This window comes from Oncorhynchus mykiss, chromosome 9 (assembly GCF_057628025.1).
Source record: "Oncorhynchus mykiss isolate SJ-2025 chromosome 9, ASM5762802v1, whole genome shotgun sequence".
NCBI lineage: Eukaryota > Metazoa > Chordata > Actinopteri > Salmoniformes > Salmonidae > Oncorhynchus > Oncorhynchus mykiss.
This window is the reverse complement of record NC_143030.1, coordinates 70,099,427-70,105,987: the sequence shown is the minus strand read 5'-3', so window position 1 is coordinate 70,105,987 and position 6,561 is coordinate 70,099,427.

The following is a 6,561-nucleotide window of genomic DNA, read 5'->3' as shown; positions in this document are numbered from 1 at the left end:
CTTTCTCTGTGATCATCATTCTAATGGAATCCAGAAAGAACAAAACCCTGTCCCTTTCTCTGTGATCATCATTCTAATGGAATCCAGAAAGAACAAAACCCTGTCCCTTTCTCTGTGATCATCATTCTAATGGAATCCAGAAAGAACAAAACCCTGTCCCTTTCTCTGTGATCATCATTCTAATGGAATCCAGAAAGAACAAAACCCTGTCCCTTTCTCTGTGATCATCATTCTAATGGAATCCAGAAAGAACAAAACCCTGTCCCTTTCTCTGTGATCATCATTCTAATGGAATCCAGAAAGAACAAAACGCTGTCCCTTTCTCTGTGATCATCATTCTAATGGAATCCAGAAAGAACAAAACCCTGTCCCTTTCTCTGTGATCATCATTCTAATGGAATCCAGAAAGAACAAAACCCTGTCTCTTTCTCTGTGATCATCATTCTAATGGAATCCAGAAAGAACAAAACCCTGTCTCTTTCTCTGTGATCATCATTCTAATGGAATCCAGAAAGAACAAAACCCTGTCTCTTTCTCTGTGATGTCATTCTAATGGAATCCAGAAAGAACAAAAACCTGTCTCTTTCTCTGTGATCATCATTCTAATGGAATCCAGAAAGAACAAAACCCTGTCCCTTTCTCTGTGATCATCATTCTAATGGAATCCAGGACCAACAAAACCCTGTCCCTTTCTCTGTGATCATCATTCTAATGGAATCCAGAAAGAACAAAACCCTGTCTCTTTCTCTGTGATCATCGTTCTAATGGAATCCAGAAAGAACAAAACCCTGTCCCTTTCTCTGTGATCATCATTCTAATGGAATCCAGAAAGAACAAAACCCTGTCTCTTTCTCTGTGATCATCATTCTAATGGAATCCAGAAAGAACAAAACCCTGTCCCTTTCTCTGTGATGTCATTCTAATGGAATCCAGAAAGAACAAAACCCTGTCTCTTTCTCTGTGATCATCATTCTAATGGAATCCAGAAAGAACAAAACCCTGTCCCTTTCTCTGTGATCATCATTCTAATGGAATCCAGGACCAACAAAACCCTGTCTCTTTCTCTGTGATCATCATTCTAATGGAATCCAGAAAGAACAAAACCCTGTCTCTTTCTCTGTGATCATCATTCTAATGGAATCCAGAAAGAACAAAACCCTGTCTCTTTCTCTGTGATCATCATTCTAATGGAATCCAGAAAGAACAAAACCCTGTCTCTTTCTCTGTGATCATCATTCTAATGGAATCCAGAAAGAACAAAACCCTGTCTCTTTCTCTGTGATCATCATTCTAATGGAATCCAGAAAGAACAAAACCCTGTCTCTTTCTCTGTGATCATCATTCTAATGGAATCCAGAAAGAACAAAACCCTGTCTCTTTCTCTGTGATCATCATTCTAATGGAATCCAGAAAGAACAAAACCCTGTCTCTTTCTCTGTGATCATCATTCTAATGGAATCTAGAAAGAACAAAACCCTGTTCCTTTCTCTACAATCATCATTCTAATGGAATCCAGAAAGAACAAAACCCTGCCCCTTTCTCTGTGATCATCATTCTAATGGAATCCAGAAAGAACAAAACCCTGTCTCTTTCTCTGTGATCATCATTCTAATGGAATCCAGAAAGAACAAAACCCTGTCTCTTTCTCTGTGATCATCATTCTAATGGAATCCAGAAAGAACAAAACCCTGTCTCTTTCTCTGTGATCATCATTCTAATGGAATCTAGAAAGAACAAAACCCTGTCTCTTTCTCTGTGATCATCATTCTAATGGAATCTAGAAAGAACAAAACCCTGTTCCTTTCTCTACAATCATCATTCTAATGGAATCCAGAAAGAACAATACCCTGTCCCTTTCTCTGTGATCACCATTCTAATGGAATCCAGAAAGAACAAAACCCTGTCTCTTTCTCTGTGATCATCATTCTAATGGAATCCAGAAAGTGTCAGGTGCGTGAATGAGGACCCAAAAGCGAATTAACAAAACAGAGTTTCTTTAATGACGAAACACACGTAGGCTCAGATGGACAGGCAGATTCCGACAGGACAGGACAAGGTTAGATGAACAGGCAGATTCCGACAGGACAGGACAAGGTTGCAGCAAACACGACGATAGTCTGGTTCAGGCATGAGTAACACAAACGAGAATCCGACAAAGACAGAAGCAGAAACAGAGAGAGATATAGAGACCTAATCAGAGGGAAAAAGGGAACAGGTGGGAAAAGGGGTGAACGAGGTAGTTAGAGAAGACAAGGAACAGCTGGGGGAAAGAGGGGAAGAAAAGGTAACCTAATACGACCAGCAGAGGGAGACAGGGTGAAGAGTAAGAACAGGAACAGGACACAACATGACAATACATGACAGTACCCCCCCACTCACCGAGCACCTCCTGGCGCACTCGAGGAGGAAACCTGGCGGCAACGGAGGAAATCATCGATCAGCGAACGGTCCAGCACGTCCCGAGAGGGAACCCAACTCCTTTCCTCAGGACCGTACCCCTCCCAATCCACTAGGTACTGGTGACCACGGCCCAGAGGACGCATGTCCAAAATCTTACGGACCCTGTAGATAGGTGCGCCCTCGACAAGGATGGGGGGGGGAGACGAGCGGGGGCGCGAAGAACGGGCTTAACACAGGAGACATGGAAGACCGGGTGGACGCGACGAAGATATCGCGGAAGAAGAAGTCGCACTGCGACAGGATTAATGATCTGAGAAATACGGAACGGACCAATGAACCGTGGGGTCAACTTGCGAGAAGCTGTCTTAAGGGGAAGGTTCTGAGTGGAGAGCCAAACTCTCTGACCGCGACAATATCTAGGACTCTTAGTTCTACGCTTATTAGCAGCTCTCACAGTCTGCGCCCTATAACGGCAAAGTGCAGACCTGACCCTCTTCCAGGTGCGCTCGCAACATTGGACAAAAGCCTGAGCGGAGGGGACGCTGGACTCGGCGAACTGAGATGAGAACAGCGGAGGCTGGTACCCGAGGCTACTCTGAAAAGGAGATAGCCCGGTCGCAGACGAAGGAAGCGAGTTGTGGGCGCATTCTGCCCAGGGGAGCTGTTCTGACCAAGACGCAGGGTTGCGAAAAGAAAGACTGCGTAAGATGCGACCAATAGTCTGATTGGCCCGTTCTGCTTGACCGTTAGACTGGGGGTGAAAGCCGGAAGAGAGACTGACGGAAGCCCCAATCAAACGGCAAAACTCCCTCCAAAATTGAGACGTGAATTGCGGACCTCTGTCCGAAACGACGTCTGACGGAAGGCCATGAATTCTGAAAACATTCTCGATGATGATTTGTGCCGTCTCTTTAGCAGAAGGAAGCTTAGCAAGGGGAATAAAATGAGCCGCCTTAGAGAACCTATCGACAACCGTAAGAATAACAGTCTTCCCCGCTGACGAAGGCAGTCCGGTGACAAAATCTAAGGCGATGTGAGACCACGGTCGAGAGGGAATGGGAAGCGGCCTGAGACGGCCGGCAGGAGGGGAGTTACCGGACTTAGTCTGCGCGCAGACCGAACAAGCAGCCACAAAACGACGCGTGTCATGCTCCCGGGTGGGCCACCAAAAACGCTGGCGAATGGAAGCAAGCGTACCCCGAACGCCAGGGTGGCCGGCTAACTTGGCAGAGTGAGCCCACTGAAGAACGGCCAGACGAGTAGGAACGGGAACGAAAAGAAGGTTCCTAGGACAAGCGCGCGGCGACGGAGTGTGAGTGAGTGCTTGCTTTACCTGCCTCTCAATTCCCCAGACAGTCAACCCGACAACACGCCCCTCAGGGAGAATCCCCTCGGGGTCAGTGGAGGCTACTGAATAACTGAAGAGACGAGATAAAGCATCAGGCTTGGTGTTCTTAGAGCCCGGACGATAAGAAATCACGAACTCGAAACGAGCGAAAAACAGCGCCCAGCGCGCCTGACGCGCATTAAGTCGTTTGGCAGAACGGATGTACTCAAGGTTCCTATGGTCAGTCCAAACGGCAAAAGGAACGGTCGCCCCCTCCAACCACTGTCGCCATTCGCCTAGGGCTAAGCGGATGGCGAGCAGTTCGCGGTTTCCCACATCATAGTTACGTTCCGACGGCGACAGGCGATGAGAAAAATACGCGCAAGGGTGGACCTTGTCGTCAGAGAGGGAGCGCTGAGAAAGAATGGCTCCCACGCCCACCTCTGACGCGTCAACCTCGACAACGAACTGTCTAGAGACGTCAGGTGTAACAAGGATAGGTGCGGATGTAAAACGATTCTTGAGGAGATCAAAAGCTCCCTGGGCGGAAACGGACCACTTAAAGCACGTCTTGACAGAAGTAAGGGCTGTGAGAGGAGCTGCCACCTGACCGAAATTACGGATGAAACGACGATAGAAGTTCGCGAAGCCGAGAAAGCGCTGCAGCTCGACGCGTGACTTAGGGACGGGCCAATCAATGACAGCTTGGACCTTAGCGGGATCCATCTTAATGCCTTCAGCGGAAATAACAGAACCGAGAAATGTGACGGAGGAGGCATGAAAAGTGCACTTCTCAGCCTTCACAAAAAGACAATTCTCTAAAAGGCGCTGGAGGACACGTCGAACGTGCTGAACATGAATCTGGAGTGACGGTGAAAAAATCAGGATATCGTCAAGGTAAACGAAAACAAAGATGTTCAGCATGTCTCTCAGGACATCATTGACTAATGCCTGAAAGACAGCTGGAGCGTTAGCGAGGCCGAAAGGAAGAACCCGGTATTCAAAGTGCCCTAACGGAGTGTTAAACGCCGTCTTCCACTCGTCCCCCTCCCTGATGCGCACGAGATGGTAAGCGTTACGAAGGTCCAACTTAGTGAAAAACCTGGCTCCCTGCAGGATCTCGAAGGCTGAAGACATAAGAGGAAGCGGATAACGATTCTTCACTGTTATGTCATTCAGCCCTCGATAATCTATGCAGGGGCGCAGGGACCCGTCCTTCTTCTTAACAAAAAAAACCCCCGCTCCGGCGGGAGAGGAGGAGGGGACTATGGTACCGGCGGCAAGAGCTACAGACAAATAATCTTTGAGAGCCTTACGTTCGGGAGCCGACAGAGAGTATAGTCTACCCCAGGGGGGAGTGGTTCCCGGAAGGAGATCAATACTACAATCATACGACCGGTGTGGAGGAAGAGAGGTGGCCCTGGACCGACTGAACACCGTGCGCAGATCGTGATATTCCTCCGGCACCCCTGTCAAATCACCAGGCTCCTCCTGTGAAGAAGAGACAGAGGAAACAGGAGGGATAGCAGACATTAAACATTTCACATGACAAGAGACGTTCCAGGAGAGGATAGAATTACTAGACCAATTAATAGAAGGATTATGACAAACTAGCCAGGGATGGCCCAAAACAGCAGGTGTAAAAGGTGAACGAAAAATTAAAAAATAAATGGTTTCGCTATGATTACCAGAGACAGTGAGGGTTAAAGGTAGCGTCTCACGCTGAATCCTGGGGAGAGGACTACCATCCAAGGCGAACAAGGCCGTGGGCTCCCTTAACTGTCTGAGAGGAATGTCATGTTCCCGAGCCCAGGTCTCGTCCATAAAACAGCCCTCCGCCCCAGAGTCTATCAAGGCACTGCAGGAAGCTGACGAACCGGTCCAGCGTAGATGGACCGACAAGGTAGTGCAGGATCTTGAAGGAGAGACAGGAGTAGTAGCGCTCACCAGTAGCCCTCCGCTTACTGATGAGCTCTGGCTTTTACTGGACATGAAGTGACAAAATGACCAGCGGAACCGCAATAGAGACAGAGGCGGTTGGTGATTCTCCGTTCCCTCTCTTTAGTCGAGATGCGGATACCTCCCAGCTGCATAGGCTCAGCACCCGAGCCGGCAGAGGAAGATGGTAGTGATGCGGAGAGGGGGACAACGGAGAACGCGAGCTCCTTTCCACGAGCTCGGTGACGAAGATCAACCCGTCGCTCAATGCGAATAGCGAGTTCAATCAAGGAATCCACGCTGGAAGGAACCTCCCGGGAGAGAATCTCATCCTTTACCACTGCGCGGAGACCCTCCAGAAAACGAGCGAGCAAAGCCGGCTCGTTCCAGCCACTGGAGGCAGCAAGAGTGCGAAACTCAATAGAGTAGTCTGTTATGGATCGATTACCTTGACATAGGGAAGACAGGACCCTGGAAGCCTCCTCCCCAAAAACAGATCGATCAAAAACCCGTATCATCTCCTCCTTAAAGTCCTGATACTGGTTAGTACACTCAGCCCTTGCCTCCCAGATTGCCGTGCCCCACTCACGAGCCCGTCCAGTAAGGAGAGATATGACGTAGGCGATACGAGCAGTGCTCCTGGAGTAAGTGTTGGGCTGGAGAGAAAACACAATATCACACTGGGTGAGGAACGAGCGGCATTCAGTGGGCTCCCCAGAGTAACATGGCGGGTTATTGATTCTGGGCTCCGGAGATTCGAAAGCCCTGGAAGTGGCCGGTGGATCGAGGCGGAGATGGTGAACCTGTTCTGTGAGGTTGGAGACTTGGGTGGCCAGGGTCTCAACGGCATGTCGAGCAGCAGACAATTCCTGCTCGTGTCTGCCTAGCATCGCTCC